General features: G+C 54.3%; 1 protein-coding gene and 1 non-coding gene across 2 annotated transcripts in view; both read left to right on the forward strand.

Annotated features, from left to right (window-relative positions):
- Positions 1-20,437, forward strand: part of Septin9 (septin 9) — a 164,530-nt gene that overhangs the window by 71,353 nt on the left and 72,740 nt on the right. The window lies entirely within an intron of this gene.
- On the forward strand, positions 12,055-12,161 carry LOC127200943 (U6 spliceosomal RNA). Its single transcript, XR_007832158.1, has one exon. It is a non-coding gene; the product is annotated as a U6 spliceosomal RNA (small nuclear RNA).

The following is a 20,437-nucleotide window of genomic DNA, read 5'->3' on the forward strand; positions in this document are numbered from 1 at the left end:
CCGAGTTAGGTGACTAGCTGTATATCAGGGCGTGTGTTCAAAGAGATCGGGTGAGGGGGAGTTGGTGGGTGCTGGTATGTTGTGTGTTGGCATACACACACTGTGAGAAGGCTGGAGTATCACACCCACTTGGCCACCTCAGTGGTGGGGCCAGTTTTTAGCTTCCAGCACTTTTCCACCGGTGCTGATACAGGCCAGAGAATTGCTTCTTGAGAGACCTTGTGCCCTGACCTCTTGGAGTCCACGGCTGTTCTGAGGTCTCCCAGGCCTGTTTTGTTCTGTTTTGCCCTAGTGACTGTCTAGGCGGCGGCGTGGGTTTTGTCTCTCCTTTGCCTTGGGGCTTTTCACTCTCCTGGGAGTGTGGTCTGAAAGTCAGCCAATCAGTTTTCGTCTCTGCAGGGTCTGAGAGGGGACAGGTGGTGGAGGGGCTGGAGGAGCAGAGGGGCTCTGGGGAGGGCACTGTCTTTTTCAACTCTCTCTATTTGCTCTCTGCTCCAGACCTGGGGGCGGCGGGGGTGGGGGCACTTGTGCCTCTGCCTTCATTCCCTGAGGAGCTAGGGGTAAGGTTTCTGCCCCTAGTGTTGGAGAGTTCTTGTTGGGGAGGGAGAAGTTTGGGGATGGTGTTAGGGGGAGGTGGTCTCAGCAGCTGGTACCCTTTGCATTGTGAAGACCTACTCCCCCCCCCCCCCCCCCCCCCGCCGCCTCTTTGGTCTCTCTGTGTAACTCCTTCCTCACTGTGTCATGCCCTCCTCGCTGGGCTGCCTCTCAAGCCAGTTTCTTGACCCTCAAATTTGGTCCAAGACAATGGCTCATTGAGAGCACCCTGTAATAGAGGTTGGCAGTCTTAAGGGAGCAGGGCCTCCCGAGTCCGCTGCCTTCCTCTGTGTGCCAGTCTCCTACTGTGGACCCCGAAAAGCTCAGCTGGGAAATGGGGTCAGGCCTTTGAGTTTCCAGCATTTACTAGTCCCTGGCTATCATTAGTGGAAGTGTGTGCGTGTGCATGGATGCGTGTGTGTGTGTGTGTGTGTGTGTGTGTGTGTGTGTGTGTGTGTGTATGCTCATCCATAACGCTTGTGCAGGAGAAGCCTTGCGCACCAAATGAAGGACCCGAAAAGTGACCTCCTAAGTGTCCTAGGAGTGTGGAGTTGGCTTGGTGTGTGGAGAGGGTGTGAGTGTGGGGGTTGGACAACCCAGGACAGCAAAATGGGTAGAGGGGACGTGGGGAGCATGTGACCCAGGCCAGCATGGGTGAGAGAAGATGGCAGCCTGGATGCAGGTGGGGAAGGTTGCAGGAGACCAGCAAGGAGAAGTTGGAAGGAGGGAGACATGACCCTGAGTGAAGGAAATATCTGATTGTGCTGGGGAAAGAGGAGAGCCTTCTGGCCAGGCTGCCACCAGGGCAGTGAGCAGTGGAGATCTCAGGGTAAGCTGACTGCTGCGAAGTTGGGGACATTGAAGGGGCCCAGAGACAGAAGGTCATGTGTCTGTCCCCTGATGGTCATGTCCCCTGGAGGTCATGGCCAAAGTCAGCTGGGCAAGGGTCCAGTCTTTGCTCAGGCTCCCTACGAGGTGTGTGGGGGCTCTGCCAGGGAGATGAGAAGGGAGGGAGGGAAGAGCCAGGTTGGCTGCAGCTGCTGGGGCCCACGGTCCCTTTGTGAAGCTGGACAGACAGGCTCATGACTTGGAGCACGTGTGGTCTGCTGAGAGGGTGGGACCCAGGTGCCCCCCCACCCCCTCCCCCAGGCAGGGTTAACTCTGAGCCAGGTGTATCTCTGGGGTGGTTTTTTAAATACAGCAGCGAGCCTGCCCGCCCCTCCCAGAGGTTTGAAGTTAACAGCTGTAGCAGGCAGGAGCAGCCTGTCCTACAGGGCAGAGGGCAGTGGTCCGTGGTAGGTTAAGATTCTCAGGTCAGGGCTGGAGAGATGGCTCAGTGGTTAAGAGCGCCGCCTGCTCTTCCAAAGGTCCTGAGTTCAATTCCCAGCAACCACATGGTGGTTTACAACCATCTGTAATGTGCTCTGATGCCTGCAGGTGCACATGCAGGCAGAACACTGTATACATAATAATAAATAAATAAAATAAATAAATCTTAAAAAAAAAAAAAAAAAAAGAGGGACTGGAGAGATGGCTCAGAGGTTAAGAGCAATGACTGCTCTTCCAGAGGTCCTGAGTTCAATTCCCAGCAACCACATGGTGGCTCACAACCATCTATAATGGGATCTGATGTCCTCTTCTGGCCTGCAGATGCATATGCAGGCTGAACACTGTATGTAATATGTAATAAATAAATAAATTAAAAAAAAAAAAAAAGATTCCCAGGTTAGAGCAGCGTTCCACTGTGGGGCTGGTGGGTACAGCATGTGGTTGTGTGTGCTAAGCGGGCTCAGGTCTCAACCCTGGTCACAGTAATTGTCTTGGGCACTCACTTTTCCTCCTAGTTTATTCCATCTGTCACCACACATCCCTATCCCTGTCCCCCTCCCCTGCCCCAGGAATCAGGGGTCCCACATGTGATCATCACTGGGGTCCGGTGGGCATTCAGACTTGGTTTTCTGCCCAGGGGACTGAGAGGGTGGCAGGACCCTCCAAGGACATGAACGTCTTGCGTCTGAGTATTTGGTCTTTGTTTCCTTCCAAGGAAAGTGTCCCCCTTTCCTCTAGCCCATTCCTCAGGGATGAGAAAAGGATTTTTTTATTCTGCTAATTGAGATTTTAATCTTGTTAATTTCTCACCTGTCTGTGATTTCCTACTTTTGTACTTTCCAACATAAAGTGATACCCACCCGTCCCCTATGAGATAGAGACTCTGGAACCCACGGCTCTGTGACCCACCCTTCCTCACTCCTTTCCCTGGGCAGCACAAGCATGGGGCAGCTTCTCCCTGAGTGAAGGCCAGATCTGTTATCACAGACAAAGTTACAAGCCGGGTCCTTGTATAACAAAAGCCTCTTGGAGTGCCAGCTGCTGGCCTGCCCTTCTCACCAGCATTTGCTGTAACCAGTCTAGCACGCCCAGAACAGTCCTGAGAGTCCTTGATGTTTGTTGAAACAGATCTGGCCCAGAAGCCCAAACACTCCAATCGGAGTGGCGAGGCTTTTCTCTGCTGTCTCTGAGGAGGCTCTTATGCACTGGGTCCTGGAGAGGTGGCCAAGAAATCAGGAACCATGTAGACACCTTTGGGACAAGGTGGTGGCGATGGCTGGACCCAGGTGCCACCTTGCTCGCTGGAGGAAAGGCCTGTTGCTTGCGGGTAGCTGTAGACCTGTCCTTTTAATGAATGCCCCTGAGCCTTCTGTGCAGTGAATCCTTAGATTTCCAGCAGACACTGCAGGCTCCTGGGAATCGCTGCCTCCCTGATGTTAGTGCCTCTGCAGCTGTTGGAGGGCTGAGCAGGCTGCCGAGGGGTATTCCAGGGTGCCAGGGCTTCTGCAGTGAGGAGGGGCTGGCCTCTTTTATGGGTACCCTGAACTTGGTATGTGAGGTAGTAAGCCTATCAGTTGTTGCCCTGTGGACAAGCCGGGTCCTTGCTTAACAAAATTAGACATTAGACAGGGAGGGTAGGTGGTAAAGTACCCCAGGAGGCTTACCTGGTGGGCCATATATCCTGCAAGAGGTGGGGCACAGCCCTTCCGGGGAGCATCAGTCTGGAGTCCTTTCAGGGGCATGTGGTGTTTCAGGAAGAGTTTGAGGGAAGTGCTGTGGCGGTGGGTGGGTGTGTGGGAGGTGGGCAGTGTTTGTATTGAGAGAAGATTGTATTGTCTCACAGGGTGTGATGGGTGGTACCCTGGGCACCCGGGGGCTGACCCCAGCTCACTCTGAGCCTCCATTTTTCCTGGGCTTAGTGGTTGTGAATGACAATGCTCTGCCAGGTTTGGGGTGGGCACACTGAGATACAGATAGTAGCTAGCACAGGCATGGAACTGGCTTCATGGGGCTCGGGGGTTGCTGCAGCTCTTGGAACTGAGAGACGTTTGCACAAGACACATAGTTCCTAAGTGCTGGAAGGTCACTCAGACAAGAGCCTAGCAGATCCCATTGTGGCGACAAGATTGGATGACATGGTCACCACCGATGATGGCAAGTCCCAGGGACGTGGTACCCATAGGACCCTGCTGGGAATCTCTCCCACCTTAGCAGATACTCAGAGGAAGCAGGGTGGGGGAGCCCCTTCCTCTTTCCCGGGCTGATAGTCTCCATGGAGACTGGGTTCACATGGGATGCAGGGTCCTTCTTCCTGGGAGGTTGTCCCAGTATCTCATACCACGACACTACAGATCAGGGAAAACTGCACGTCCGCCTGCAGGGCCGTGTGCCGACAGCCGCAGGGCTTGCACCTGGTGACTTGACTGTGAAGCGGGCCTGACGGCCTGAAAAGTGGGAGGCCGTGTCAGTAGAGGTGCATCCTCCAGCCTTCTTGTCCGATTATGCATGGTGCAGACGCAGCTCTAAACTATGACTGTCCCCTCCAGTAGGGACCAGAAGGACTAAGAGGCCAAAGGCATATGTCATTAGTTTACCAGGCCTGGGAACCTATCAGCTATGATTCCTCTCCTAGATCCCGAGGGTCTGGGGACCCTGAGCCTGCAGTGAGGGTTGAGGAGCACTTTGTACCTGAGCAAAGAGATCGCCCAGGCAGGGGCCCCTGGCCCCCCCCCCCCCAAATCTTGTTCGGCTATGCTTTAGAGCCAGCTTGGCCTGCTTGTGGACTGAGAGCGCTACCCCCACCCAGGCCTGGAATTCCCAGAGGGAATACGAAACTGTACATTGTGTGCTTAGGCTTCAGGGAGTTCCCCACCTGGTGACTTGTGACCTCCCTCTCCAGGGGGGACTGGGCCTGACATTCTAGTACCAGGAAGACAGAGCTGGGGACCCCTTTCCTTTCTTCACCTCCCATTTGAGAGGAGATACACTATGGTCCTGACTGCAGTGGTGTGACCACCCACTTTTGTCTGTCAGGGGTGGTGGGGCTAGCCTGCTCCTTAGAGGGACTATGCTGACCCCTAAACCCAGGGCAGAGTTCCACCTCTGCCAGAGTGATTCAGGCACTCATCTGGGCTCAGGGTCCTTTTGGCAGTGCTGTGTGTGGTCTGGGGTCAGGGTGCTGGGCAGCCACAGGACTCTAATGGGGTGTTGGTTGTAACTTGAGGCCCTATGTAGTTTCATATTTTTTTAAGGAGGTATAGGATAGTTGATGAGTTATTTCCCTGTATGGCCCAGCTAGGCCCCAGACTCACAGCAATCCTCCTGCTTCAGCTTCTTGAGTGTTGGGGTCACAGGCATAATATGCATTCCCAAAAACCCAGTTAGGAAAAAAATTCATGCAGTTTCTTCTCTTGGCTGAGCCAAGGGGTGGGAGGGGGGGGGGTAGATTGCCTGAGGAGTGGATCTCTGTCCAAAGCCCTCTTGTGTTTTTCCCAAATTTGGAGGCTCATGGAATTCTCTGCTAACAGAGTCTCAGAAGCCCGAGGATTTGTCATCTCTTTGGCTAGCTAGCCCCAGGCCTCTGGATACCCCCAGGCACCAGGAGGGCATTTCTTGGCTCTTGCTGTTTAATTTGGTCTGGACAGAACCCGGCGGCTCCGTTCAGTCGGGAACCAGCTGATGTTCTAGAAATTTCAAGTTTGTTGTCTTTTTTTTTTTTTTTTTTTGAAGTGCCATTAAATCCCAAGAATTTAAGAGACAGAATGACCTCGTCTTCTCTGGGAGACATAAACATGCAGCACTCCAACCAGGCCTACCCCTTGGCTCCCTGGGGGGACACTTTGGGGGGCACAAATGTAGTAGAAGATTTTAATCTTCCTTTTTATTTCTTTGTGTCTTTCTTCCTTCCCTTGCGGGGCGTGGGGGTGGGCGACGACGATGACTGTTAAAGATTTTTATTTTATGTGCGTGAATGTTTATCTGTGTGTTTGTATGCATACCCTGAGTGTGCCTGATGCCAGAGGCGGTCAGTAGAGGGCATCGGATCTGCTGTTGTGAGCCGCCACGAGGATGCTGGGCACCTAACCTGAGCCCTCTGCGAGAGCAGCCAGTCTCCTGTTACTGCTGAGCCATTTCTCCAGCCCCACTTGTTCTTTGCTCTGTCACTGTTCCCAGAAATAACTCAGCTCCCCCCAGCCCCCACCCCACACCTCTGCAGTCTTTGCTGCCATCTTTGGCCTACAATCCAGAAACTAAGAGGCTGTGGTCCTAAGTGTACAGCCATGTCCCTGTCCCCATACAGCTTACAGCTTCTCATGTCTCCAAGGCACTGTCTTGCGGTTTCAGTAAGATTTTGTAGGCTGGGCGTGGTGGCGCGCACCTTTAATCCCAGCGCTCGGGAGGCAGAGGCAGGCGGATCGCTGTGAGTTTGAGGCCAGCCTGGTCTACATAGTGAGCCCAGGACAGCCAGGGATACACACAGAGAAACTCAGTCTCAAAAAACCAAAAAACTTAATTTGAAAAAAAAAAAAAAGAAAGAAAGAGATTTTTTAGACATTTGAACGTTGGCTGTCTGCACCTTTGATGGCAAATGGGGGTAGGGGTGGGCATTGCCCCACATTTGCTCCTGACCAAGGGTCTCTGGGGGCTCAGACTGAACTTGCATAGGAGGAGGATGGAGAACGGCTGTCCTTTGCAGCCTGGGTGGGACCTGGCTCACCCACCCACCTGTCCCTGTCCCCTTTCATAAATGTCGCACCTTCCAGAAGCTGAGACCCCCAGTGCCCTGTACAAACAATGTCAGACTTTTAAACAGGTTCCTGGTTTTCCACCCCCAACCCACACTGTGGGGTAAGGAAGAGCTCACAGACCCTTGCAGACAGGCCCGGGCAGGGCCTGGGCACCTCCTTATGGGAGACTGCAGCTGAGGGGGCCCCTGGGAATGAGGGAAGTGGCTACTTTGGGTCCCAGGTAGATCTTCTCTATACCTCTAGGATGTTGACAGTGGTCACTGGTGGTTCCCCCCCCCCTCTCCTTTCCCCTCTTTCCCCCCCTCCACCTCCCCCTCTCCTTCCCCCTCTTTCCCCCCCCCCCCTCTGGCAGAGAGTGGTCAGCTTTAGGTATAGAGAAGGCGGTGGCCCAACTATAGCAGCCAGCATTCTGGGCGGGGTCTCACCCTCCCTGGGTTCCGGAAGCAGGCTCTGATAGAGGACTGTGGCCTGCTTTCCATGTGGGTGGGCAGCTTCTCTGAGAAGGGAAGGCCCAGCCCCTGCACTGTGTCCCCCAGAGACAGATAGCATCTGCAGTGTGAACAGACAAGTTTTCCTTGCTCCACTGTCCCCTATCATGGGGTCAGGCGCTGCACTGCTCTGAAAATTAACTTGGTTATGGGGTTTTTCCTTCAGTGTGAAATGAAACTCTCCAGTTCTCTGCTTTTCCTGCAGACTTGTGTATAGATAAGCACCCGGGTGCCCACACCTGGCATGCTTAGCAGGCGTGTGTGGGCCTCTGCACAGCATGAGGATTTCTCATGGTGGGTGGGACCCCCGTGGACATCAGGGGCTCCCCCAGCCGAGTCCTGCTTTGTTTGCTTGTGAGATCCAGGCTCTGTGCCCTTGTTCCCAGCTAGGAGGCCCACAGAGCTGAAGGGGAACTTGGGTGGGGGAGAGGCCCTAGGTGTGGAGCCCCAGCCACGTGCCAGCAGCTGAAGGAATGCAACATTTGAGTTTCAAGTCCTGCCCTCCCTGTGGAACCTCAGGGAAGGCCACCAGCTCGCTCTCTTGCCCGCCCTCCATCCCCCCCCCCCCTCTGAACTACAAAAGAACCCTTGGCCACCAGGGGCCCTTTGGGGGTGAAGTAGAGAGGGGAATTTTCAGTCTCATACCACAAGCCTGGTACAGCGGTGGGTGGAGAGTGGAGGCCAGGTCCTGGCTTAGCGACACTGGACTTTGGGATAGCTGGGTTTGAGGGACTAGATAGGAACGGTCATTGGATGGTGGGCCAGGCTGGGGCTGCTGTCTTATTTACCTCTCTGCTGATACTCAAATGAGAAAGCCAGGCTCCTGCTAACAGTTGCACTGGAGCCAGCTGTCAGGAGCGGGGCTGACTAGGGGACAGGATCTGTATGTGTCCCACTCCCCCCCATCCTCCCCACCCACCCCCTGCGCTGCTTGTGCGTTCTTTGTCTCTGACCCAAGCCCCAGCCCTCCCAGCTGTTTCCCCGTGGCTCACAAGCACATCCTCCCATCCAGCTTAGCTTGCCCTTGTGCCTTGCCCATTTCCTTTAGCTGTATCCCTGCTTTCCATCTGAGGTAGCAAGGTGAACCCAGGCTGTCCCAGCCTCTGAGCCTCTGGCTGTCACTTTCTGCGGCTGAGACCTGCTCCTCAGCCCCTGCTGGGCACCACAGGCATGGTGTGGGTTCTTGCCTTTCTCACCTACCCGGTTCTTGGCTACGCTGGCCTCTCAGTCCATTTGGCAGTGGTAAGTGGGGTTAAAGAGCTGTGGTCCCAAGCCTAGGGTCTGATGGGGCAGCTTCTGCTTTAGTCCACTTGCATCTGTGAACTGGGAGCTCTGCTCTCACCTGTCGGGCTGTGTCGCAGGGGTGTTTGGAGCATTTTTCCAGAGGCCTCAGTGGACATGAGCCAGAGCCCACTCTACAGTGATGGGCAGGGCACCCTCCTCTCTGTGCCTCAGTTTCCCATCTGCTATGAAAGTGGACCCATTTCCCTGGCTCTATGTTAGGGCTAGAGGGGCCGCATGCAATCTCTACTGTCCCCTGCCTGGTGTCCCTTATTACATGACAAAGAAATGAAGATCTGGAAATGAACAGGAGGCTTGTTATTGCTGTTGTTGTTTTTCCTTTTTTAGTACAAAAAGTATTGCGGGCCTCTCTCTTTTTGTTTCTAGAAACGTATACCTGTGTGGGAGTCAGGTGGGGACAGGAGTAACTCATTGCCCTGGGGTGCTGTGGGGGAGGGGGACAGAGGTGCGTGCACGTACACATACATGCCTAGCCCTGACTTGAGAGATTCTGGGCCTCTCCTTGCAGGCAGCAGTACAGGGAGGACAGTGCTGAGTAAGCTGGGCCCTTGCTCCCTGGATGGTGACTGTCATCTGCAGGGAGGTGACAGTGGCTTGGAGGATGGGCGTGTGTGTGCTGTGTTGTGACGCTTTTCCTGCAGCAGAGAAGCCCATTTCTTTCCACCCCTCCAATCAGGCCCTGGCTGTGGCCTTGGGCAGTTTTGCAGCCCTTGTGACTCACGTGCTCCCTTTGTCCCTGGCAGTGCCTAGTAGGTAGCCTAGCTCTGGGTGTCCTTCAGTTTGTGATTGCCTGGGGAGCTGTTGGGAGCAGTGGCGGCTGAAGCTGGACATTGTCCTCGGCTACCCGGGGAAGGGAAGAAGGGGGTAGGGGCGGGCTGCTGAGCTGGCAGCTCTCGGGTACCCACAGGCAGGGCTATTTCCAGAATAGTGTGGCCCACTGGGTTTGCATCTGGTAGGACTTCAGGAGGAAGGTGATGAGGCTTGTGAGCCCACAGAAAGCAGGGGTCTCCAAATGCTCCCCCTGAGAGCCCCCCTGGGGTGTCCAGGTCCCCCCATCCTCTGGCTGGGCACTGAGGGTTTACGTTTTATGTTCCGGAGGTTATTCTGATGAATGAGTGGAGAGCTGCCAAACGACCCATCTAGAGTCAGAAGGTTAGAACTGCAGGGAGTTCTAGAAACAGGACCCAGGAATGTGGGCAGCCTTGACCACCCTGCCACCTGGGAAGCACAAGGCAGTGTCGCTACTGCACTGCGTGAGCGAGCTTTGGATATTCATGCTGTCACAGCGGTGTGGAAGGGTGTTTGTCAGGAGTCTGACAGAGGTTATCCGTCTTGTAGATTTCTTTATTTTTGTGCATATTTTCTGCCCTGTGCTTAGATCGTGTTTGCAGCCAGGGAAAAAGGTCATAGCTATTACTTTTAAAGTTAATTTTCAGAAAGAAAAATAACTTTTATTCAAACAGACTTCTCTTTCCATTTTGAAATCAAGGGAGCAGAGGTCTGGAAAAGGGTGTCCAGCCTCGAGTAGGAGAGCCAGGCGCCAGAGCCAGGCCTGATTCTCCCAGTTCAGGGGTTAGGAGCAGTGCGTGGTGTTTCACCTTTGCTCAGCAGTGAGGGCTGCTGGGAGATACCTCTGTAGGCACAGTTTGTACCACAAAGGCTGTGGTCAGAGTTGAAGTCTTCCATCTTGACCTGGGAGGGTGAGTGTCCATCCCTGCTGCGCTTGTGTCTACTGCCTAGAGTTGCTGGGCCAGGTTGATTCTGGAGCAAGAAGTTGCCTAGACTGGATGTAGGTCTTTGTGTTCTGCTCTGTCTGGGATGGAAAGGGCCTTCCTTTTCAGGAACTAGGCCAGAGGGGCCTGGGCCAGGGTAGGATATAGATAGTTTTGGCATTGCACACACATACACACACACACACACACACACACACACACACACACACACGCATGCACACGCATGTACACACACCCCACCCCAGCTCTGGACAGTCCACAGAACTCCTTGATGACAGATGACAACTTGACTGAAACTTCCATTATTTATTTATTTATTTATTTATTTATTTATTTATTTTAAAGCTGAGGAAAGAATGGCCTAGCAGTCTTCTGATCACAACAGGCTCTTTCTTCCTGTCTGCACACCTTCCCAACACCCCCTTTGGTGGGACTTGAGGCTGGTGGGCCTGGTTCCTGCTGAGGTAGAGACTCCAAGGCAGCCTCTTGGGAGAAGGAGGAGGAAGAAGAAGAGGAGGAAGAGGAGGAGGAGGAGGCTTCTTGCTGCCTCACATCCCCAGGTCTCCAGCTGCCCAGTGCCTGAAGACAGGTCAGAGGTCAGGGGCTGAATTGCTGGGCTCTGGGTTGTGGACCCGAGGCCCTGGATCAGCCAGATTGCTCTCTGGCACCTAGAGTTGGTATTTACTGTAAACAGCTCTTCAGTGTTTCTGTTACTTCTATAAACAGATTGAGGGGGGTCATCCTCATGTGCATGTGGCTCAGGAGAGGTGAGTCAGGCAGGCCTGGAAGGGCTTTGCTGCCTGCACGCTAGAGGAGCTGCTGTTAGGGAGAGATGAAGCGGAGGCCCTTTCTCACCAGTGTTAGGTGCACAGTTCCTGCTTGTGAGGGATAGGTCCTGTCTCAACTGCAGGGCATTGTCCTAAAACCTTTAGTGTTGCATGGTGGGATACTCAGATGCTGAAAGAACAGTGACAAAGAAAGAGAGTGTTGGGAGCCTTGGGAGCTGGGGCTGAGTGGGTGTGGAGGGTGAGCAGATGAACAGAGCAGATGTGTGAGACAGAGAGTGATCGGGACAAGGCGGTGGTGATCGGTCCCAGGAGGCCTAGGAGAAGCTCAGCAGCAGGGAACACAAGGCCTTGGCTCTGCTGGACTGGAAGCTCTACTGAAGCCAGAAGTGCAACCCTAAGGACCTGGGGGGTGGGGGGCTAAGGTCCTTCTGCCACTCCAACGGCAAGCCTGGCACTGGCCTCTGCCCTCTTTAAGTCATAGTGGCTCCCAGAAGGCCTGGTTACCCTTGGTATGTAGGCGAGTCTCTCTGCCTTTGCTTCAGCCGCATGGGATCTTTTTTTGTGTGTGCTTCTGACTCCTTGTTTATTATTAATTTTTTTTTAAAACTTGATTTCTTTTCCTCCCTCCCTCCCTTGCCTGTATATACATACATGTGTGTGCATGTGCTTGTCTGTGTCAAGGCATGCATGTGGAGGTCAGAGCACAACCAGTGGAAGTTGGTTCTCTCTCTACCATGTAGGTCCTGGGGCTCAAACTCAGGACATGGAAGCTTGGCACCAGCCCACTGAGCCGACTCAGCAGCCCTTGGCTTCTTGTTTTCTGGTCTCCCAGCTCTAAACCAGGATGATGTCACCTTGAGATCCCTAAGGGCATTTGCAAAGTCCTTCATGAGTACCAGGTGTTAGGACTCTGATCTCCCCCTTGGGGATATATTGAGCCTGCAGCATAGCTGATTGTGGTGTGTGTGTGTGTGTGTGTGTGTGTGTGTGTGTGTGTGTGTGTGTGTGTTGGTGTTGCACAGGGTAGTTCTAGGCTAAGACTGAGCAGTGGGGCATCAAGAAACCAGACCTGGTACTTGCTTCGGCAGCACATATACTAAAATTGGAACGATACAGAGAAGATTCGCATGGCCCCTGCGCAAGGGTGACACACAAATTCATGAAGCATTCCATAAAAAGAAAGAAAGAAAGAAACCAGGCCTGATGTCCCTAGTTGTGTCCCTTAAGTGACTGCCTGCCTCTTGACTGTCTGATGAGCATGACAGAGTTCCTGCCTCTTGGCTGTTTGTCAGACTGCACTTTGGGAGAAACAAAGGGACCCTATATCTGTCCCCTATATCTCTGTTTCCTCTATACCTGAATCTGATGGGGTCCAGGTCCCCAGTGGGCAGACAGGATAGTGGGTGACTTTATTTAGCTGCCTCCTGTACGCACCTGTCATGCGGAGCGATGTTCTCCCGACGAACCCACCTGCCCTCTTCCCTCCCGGACCCCCTGGTCACCTCTCCCTGGGCTGCTTCCCTGTAGGCCGCTCTGGTCCTAGCTCTTCCACCCTGAGCTCTAGCTCCACCTGAGAGCTGGTGAGTGTGGAGACTATGGCCAGCTCTCACAAGGTTCCAGGATGTTTAAGTTCAATAGGGCCTCATGGAGTCCCAAATGTTTTGCTGACAGAGGAGAACCCCAGAGAGTTCCAGAAGGAGGACTGCCCCCCTCCCCAACAAGACCCTGCCCTGACTGCTTCATGGCAGCTTCTTCTAGAATTTTCTCAATGTCCAGCCATGGCCCCTTCTACACAGCAAACCCCTTTCTCGCTCTCAGTTTCCCATGATCCTCCCTTGCTGTGTCTTTAAGACCAAAGAGCGAATAAGCCATCCAAAGAGACTAACCCATCCTCAGGATCAGTGGAACGCAGCCAAGCAAGGCGGATTGGGCACAGGCGGGGCAGTGGGTCCCTGTGATTCTGTCCCCACCTCCAGGCAGTGGGGGTGAACATTGGGTCTGATTGTCAAGAGCTGGCCTCTGACCCCTCCCCTGGCTCCTGGGTGCTGCTCTGACCGGAGCCTGAACTCTGCCCCCTGGGGGTCACTGTGCCCTGTAATTAGACCATAGCTCATATCTGCCTGGGCCCCGGGCCACAGCACAGAGAGCTCCATCTGGCACTGTCCAAAATGGCTAGTGTGATTGATGGAGGGCCCCACTGGGCCAAGTGGCCCCTGGTATTAAATGCAGCTTTTGCCTTTATTATTATTATTTTTTCTTTCCACTTTTAAAGTGCCTTTGAGATTTTCCCATGGTGGGTGGAGTGAGGAGCGAGGCCATTTCTCTCTTCAGGCAGGTTTGGTCAGGTGCCATGCACCCAGGTTCTAGGCTAAGGATGGAGAAGGGAACATTGGCAGCACCAGGACTGACCGGGCATAGCAGCTCTTTTCCATGCTGCAGAGAGGAGACAGACCGATGTTTCCCTCAGGATCGCTGGGGCGTCCTGGTCCCCAGGTAAGCACCCAGGCTTACCGTGCTGGGAAGGAAGCTGGCTCCCAGACAGTTTTGTATCAGGCAGGCCAGCTGAGGCCCCATCTGGAGGATCATGGGAAATGGGACCTTGTGAAAAATCTCAGAATATGGGAGAGCAGTGTTTGGGGAGTCGGGGACCTTCTGATGAGTTAGATGGTGGGGAACAGATAAGAGGAAGTAAGCCGAGAAGGTGAGTGGGGTGTCCTGTGCTTGGCCTAGAGCTGGGGTCTCAGTTTTCTGTCCCCACACAGGACCCTGGCATGGCAGAGGCCGTGGGTCCATTAAAGCGTAGTAGAGTTTGCCTCCTCCCATGAGCCTTTTAACTTTCAAGCCTCAAGAGCTGCAGGCTATGCTTGTCCTTCCCCCCGCCCCCCAAGTCTGTGGCCTCCCTTCTGCCTTCACCAGCTGCCATTTACTTAGGAACCTTTGAACTGAGGGGACTGAGAAGTCACATGATCCCCTCTCCTCTCCAAAGCCAGGAGCCTCCACACCCTCCTCCAGGGCTCTGTCCATTTCTGTGTCCTTTATGTGTCCGCTTCTGCATGTGTACGGTGGTGACACAGGCCCCAAATCCCAGCACTTGGGAGGTAGAGGCAAAAGGAAAGGGTTCAAAGCCAGCCTTGGCTGCATAGTGAGTCTGAGGCCAGCCTGGCAATATAAGACCGTCCACCTCTGCACAGCTTTAGGGCCAGTGGCCCCCCTCTCCCCCTGTGGCCTTACCCCAGACCAGGAAGTTCTTCCTCACAGCTGCCCCCCTATCTTCTCAGTTTTCTTCAGCAGCTGATGGTTCCAGGTGTGACCTAGCGGAGTCTCATCCTGCTGCCTGTGTTTATGGCAAGCCTGGAATGACCCTGGGGCTCCAGATGGAGTTGGGGGTTGGGGTGGGTGGCAAGGTGGGAGGTTGGAGGCAGGCATCTAAACTGTTATACAAAGAGCACCTTCATTAGGAAGCCTCCTTGAGGGCCCTCCGGCTTTGGAAGAAGAAAGTTAGAGCCCCAGAGAGGAGGGCGTAGGCTCAGGTCCCTCTCCGCCATCGGCTCCGGGTAGAGGCGTCTTGTGTACCTCACCTGATGGGTTTGTGGCATTGTGAGGAGGCTTCCTTACCCTGTGTGAGGCCATTTGAAGTCTGGGGGGGGGGAGGGATGGAGAGAGAGAGAGAGAGAGACAGAGAGAGAGAGAGAGAGAGAGAGAGAGAGATCTGCTGCAGGTAGAGTGACCCGTGCTCCTGTAAGTGACTTAAGTTACTTCCCGACATGGAACCCTAGACTCTAAAGAGGAGCCATGCGTCTGCCCACAGTGTGTGAGCTGGGCTTCCAGACTGCACATGTGGACAGTTTGACCAGGAGGGAACCTCCCCCCTCCCCCACTGATGAGGCAGGCAGCGGAAAGGGTCAGCGTGCAGGAAGCGTGGTGGGCTGAGAGAAGCTGTAGGTCCATCCAAGGCAGCGTCCCTTCTCTGGACTTACAAGCCAGAACTGAGAGGTGGCTTCAGGAAACCTGAGAGGACGGCTGCAGCAGGCTCGGCCCCTTCTTCCTTTTCCTTCCCCTTCTCTTCTCTTTGGAGAAAAATTTTGCTGTGCAGCATCACACAGGTTCCACCCTGGAGCTGTACCCAAGCCTCACACAGGTTCCACCCTGGAGCTGTACCCAAGCCTCATCTTCCTTTTTCCGGGTCCTAAGGGGACCTTCACTACTGGGGCTTCTGCATCAAAGTGTCAAAGATTTGGTGGGCTTACCGCTGTCACCACTGTGTTCTCTCAGAGCTGTGCAGGCCAGCAGTTCCAACTCAAGGTGTCTGTAGCGTCAGTCCCTTTTCTAGGCCTACAGGGAGGGATGGGTGATCTGTCCTTCCTATGGCCCCTGCCAGCCTTAGGAGCTGCCAGCAGTCTTCGGCGTGCAGACACACCCCTGACATCCTGGTCTCCGCCTTCACGTGACTGTCTGTGTATGTGTGTGTTACTTATTTATTTATTTATTTTTGGTTTTTCGAGACAGGGTTTCTCTGTGTAGCCTTGGCTGTCCTGGACTCGCTTTGTAGACCAGGCTGGCTTCGAACTCACATCGATCCACCTGCCTCTGCCTCCCGAGTGCTGGGATTAAAGGCTGTCTCAAAAACAAAAACAATAACAACAACAACAACAAAAACACCAAACCAAAACAAAACAAAACAAAAGTAGTATATAGAGTCAGAGTCTGAGGCAGGAACATCACTGAAAGTTTGAGGTCAGCTTGGGCTATAAACAGTGTGAGCCTTGTCTCAGAGAACCAAGAAAGAAGAGGTAGAGGAAGAGGAGACAGCACAGGGTTGACCCTTTGCTTCAGCGGAATGGCTTCTCTGGCTTTGTCCTTGGAGCCCAAAACCCCCTGGCGGAATCCCTTCCCAGGGAAACCGGCTGTACCCCTCTCTTCCCAGGGGTGGGTGGATGGAAGTGTCCAGCCTTTTCCTCACCCAGAGACGCAGGCTGGATTTCCAAAGGCAGGCAGAGGCGACCATGGAGCAGGACTCTATGGGGAATGAGCTCTGTGTCATGACCCCTGGCCTCCATCTGTACACCACATGTGCAGATAAGCCCGGGGTAGCCAGAGCCCGTGGTAGCCATTGCTAGAGCCCTGGGCAGAGGTGGGTTTTCTTCCAGGGTCTACCAGGGCCCGGCCTTGAGGAAGATACGGTTGGAGGGTGGGAGCGTGTGGGGGGGTTGGGGGTGGGGGTCTCTTGGGGTGTCAGCTCCTGCTTTCTCGCTTTCCTTCCTAGACTGCGGGTGGGTTTGAGGTGTCCAGCTGGGGCTCTCTGAGGAGGAGGAGTTTCCTCTCTTCGTTTGGACTTGGCCTGGCTTTGTTGTTAGATAACCACATGGTTGTTGGGAAGGAGTCAAGGCTGGGAGCAGTGGCTGTTTAGGGACTTCCGGTACAGGCGCTACTCACTGGGGCTATTTTAAAGTTCTTCCTTTGGGGCTGTTCTGCTTCCTGAAGGTGTATCCCTCCCCTTGTCACCCATCTGCATCCTCCTTCGTGTCCTAAGCCTGTCCCCCACCTACCCAACATGACATCCTCAGCACCCCAGGGCCCCAAAAGTAGATCTTGCGACAGAGACCCAAGGAGGAGTTTGACCATTAGGGTCCTCATGTTGGGCTAGGACAGGGGGCACGAGGCCGAGGACGGGAGCAGAACCTAGCGTGTCCTGAGGAGCCCTGGGGACTGCAAACTGCTCCCCAGAGCCTTCCTGCCTTTAGAAGAAAGGACTTGGATGTGGCCGCCTTCAGGCCCCAGGCAGAGGCGGGCTACCGGAGATGAGTTAAAGTCTTGCAAGGTGTGTGAGCAGCACGTGTGGCCTCAGGCGGGAGAGGTGGGCCACCTGAGGAGACACTTTCAACAGAAGGTCCATTAGAGCACTGTGTCGCACGTGTGACCACTGCACCGTCACTCCCACAGCTCAGTGAGGGGCAGGAGTTCCAGGATACATATGTTCACTGTGGCCCCATCCCTGTTCTGTTTGCGTCTTCAGCTGTCCGCCTTGAATTAGGCTCACAGGCCGGCCTTGAGCCACAAGGTCAGCTAGGGAAGGCCTGGGGCCCTTGCCCTGTGTTTTCAGTCTCCCTGCAGGGTGGGAATTGCTGCCTCCAGTTTGGGCTGAGTAGGAAGGTAAGGCCTCCTAGCCAGCTCTGTCAAGGCCAAGGCCTTGCCCGCTGCCCCGCCCCACTCTTTCCCAGAGCAAGGATCTGGGCCTGAGGCCCAGTTCTCAAAGGAGCCTTAGAGCAGGGACAGGACACTCGCAGCCAGGGAGCCTTCTGGTCCCACGCCCACCAGCTTCTCTGGCTACAGGTGCATTGTTACCGGTGGGTGGGTTTCTTTGTGGTGCCACGCGTCCTATGCCCCGGGTGGTGGGCTCTGCCTTCCAGGTGGCTACTGTATGGTTCAGTTCCTGGAGAGAAAAGGCTTTGTTTGACCTGATATTAGAGCCTGAGCTGTGGCCCTATGCTGTCCCCTCCCGTGGGGACTGCATATGGCGCTGTTTAGACCTCCGGCTTCTATTTCCTCGCAAGAGAGCGGTCTCAGCTGCAGCAGGGCTTTGTAGCTTTCCCTGGCCTCCCCTCCCAGGGCAGGCCCAAAGCAAGCCATGCACCAGGAAGTGTTCGATCTGGTTTCAGGAGCTGGAGAGGTTCAGAAATTCCTGCAGCCTACAGTCGGAGCAGGCGCCTTAACAATGGCCCCTTGTGCTTGTCACATTCTTTCTTAAACAGGCCCAGACCCAGGCTGCTCCGGGCCCCGGCCCCCTGCGGGGTCTGGGGACTGAGGGTTTACAGCTGGCAGGAGGCGCGGCCTCTTTGTATATAGCAGCCTAGGCAAGGTGCTTGAGGGACAAAGGGAGGGACTTGTGCTTCGGGGGAAAAAAAGTGAGCTAGGCGGTGTGTGTTCACTTGCACGTCAGCTTGGGACCCTGGTCAAAGTTGTCCACAACCACCAGTTTTTCCTATCAAGGTGCGTCCTTGAAACCCTGGCTCAAAAAACAAAACAAACGGAAAAAGGTTTTTGGTTTGGGTCCTGGAAAGTGTGTGTATGTGTGTTGTGTTTGGTATATGTGTGTGTATAGGTATGTGTGTGTCGTGTATAGGTATGTGTGTGTGTGTATAGGTGTGTGTCTGTGTGTCGTGTATAGGTATGTGTGTGTGTGAATAGGTGTCTGTGTGTTGTGTATAGGGATGTGTGTGTATAGGGGTGTGTGTGTGTGTGGTACATGTGTGTAGTGGATATCCTCACCCATGTGAACACATGTGGAGGCCTGAGTTCCTCTCAGTTTTTCTCCAACTTATTTCTGTTTTGAGACAGGGTCTCGCACTGAACCTGGAGTTCGCATTTCAGCTAGACTGGCTGGCAAGTGGCCCCCTCCTCCTGTCTCTGCGCACCATGGCTGAAGTCAGAGATGCCAGGCCACCACACCTGGCTTTCACACGGTGCTCGGGATCTGACTTCGAGGCCTCATGCTTACAAAGCAAGTACTTTCCTCAGCTGCAGCTGCCTGGGAGAACTAGCCTTCCTCCTCACCCTGAGCTTGAGGCAGCGGCGCTCACCCTCCCAGCTTCTCAGACTGGGGTCCTGGAAGTCTTAGTGGCCCACATCTGCCACTGGTGCGTTAGGCTGGGGCAGGAGGGGTTGAACACCCACTGTCATTCCATTTCGAGGCAGTCATTCCTGAGCTGCTACAAGGGCCTGTGTGCACGCGAACTGCATATGGCCTGTGACAGATGGATGGACGGACGCACGGACAGATGGATGGGGAGTTGGGGTCTGCGTGTGCGTCTTACTTCCTATTTTTACTTAAGATCCTCATCGTCTCTCATCTTCCGTGATGTGATTTTGGTGACTCTGTGGGGCTGTGGCATGTAACTCTGCCTTGTTTGCAGTGTCTGCCATGTTCATGCTGATGATGTAAATGTCCTTGTACATAAATCTTCTGATTACGCCCCTGGGAGTCAATCCCAGGAGGAGCACGACATTCCTCGACGGGCTTCGCTTCAAGTTAGGACAGCGGAGGCTGAGAAGGCTCAGAGAAGTGGGTGGGACTTGAGCCTGGCTTAGGGGTGACAAAGCAATCCTCCATAGCATTCCTGGGTGAAGAAGGGCCAAGGTGCCCCTTCTGGCGCTGTCTTAGCGCCCAGCGCGATGTGGAGACTTTGCCCATGTGGCTTGGCCCTATATGTTTCGGTATGTTTGGGGTGTTCAGCTGGGTGCCTCCTACCAGCTCTTTGGTTGCACTAGCTCCGGCCTGTGCTAGGCCAGTCCTCTGCTTAGCCAGTCACTGGGATCTGATATGTCATCAAGTCAGAGTCTCGGAGCTGCACAGGGCTCCATGGCCACAGGCTGAGCTGCCACATGGCACACGTCCCTCGGGGCTCCCTAGATGAAGGGCCGGATGACCTCATACCATTCCGATCGCTCTCTCCATTGGCTCTCCGTTGGCTCGTGTGTCTGTCCCGGGCAGTGCTAGTGACAGAGTGGCCATATCCATTCATTCTGTCCTGGTTCTGGAGTTGAAAGTCAAGGGTTAGTAAAGCTGTCCTCTGTCCAAATGCTCCAAAGGGAGGGTTCTTCCTGCCTGTCCTACCAGCTGTGTCCCGAGTCACTCACATCTCCTCTGCCTTCCAGCTCTCAGATAAGCTCATTCATTTCTTTTTCAAGGACACTGCTTGGTGTCTGTCCCAAATCCAGAATGTTCTTGTCTTTATTACAGACTTAAGGTTGGGAGGGGTTAGCACTTGTACAGGCCTGGCGGGGGGGGGGGGAAGGGGGGACCTGAGAGGGGACATTTTCTGAGCCACTGTATAACCAGTGGGCAAAGTGTTGCTTCTTGGGCAATGCCTCCCTGCTCCCGTGGCCCATCCTCTGGTCTCCACTGTTAGAAGTGAGTGAGGTTATGACAGGGCTGTGAGTAGGCCGTGTCTGGTTTTGAACACACTCCCTGAATCCTGTGGTGTGGGGAGGGAGTGTGTGGGCAGTGTGGGATCCAGGAAGGCTGGCAGGAGCCTGGCTTGGGACCTGATTCTTCTGAAGAGGAGAGTAACTTCTTGTCTGGAGGAGGGAGGTCCTGAGCCCAGGCAGGCTCCTCCTGTGTGTGTGAGCACACTGTGTAGATAGCCAGGGGACCTAGGGACCTTGAGACCGTGGGTAACTGAGGCCCGTGGATGCAGTTCTGTTCAGTCTTGCAACATGCATTTTATGGGGATTCATTTTGCTTTGTGTCAGCATTCAAAATCAGGCTGGGGATATAGATAGACGCTAACAGAGTGCATTAGCAAAGACCTAGGCAGCAGCGCCATTGCTGAGAGTGTGGGAGTGGAGGTGGGGGGGGGGAGGGGTGGGGCGGGGCAGGGAGGGACAGAGTGGGGGTTGCAGTTTCTGTTTGTAGATGTAGCTCAGTGGTGGAGCACATTTGTCTGGCATACACAGAT

The sequence above is a fragment of the Acomys russatus genome, chromosome 16 (assembly GCF_903995435.1).
Source record: "Acomys russatus chromosome 16, mAcoRus1.1, whole genome shotgun sequence".
Taxonomy (NCBI): Eukaryota; Metazoa; Chordata; class Mammalia; order Rodentia; family Muridae; genus Acomys; species Acomys russatus.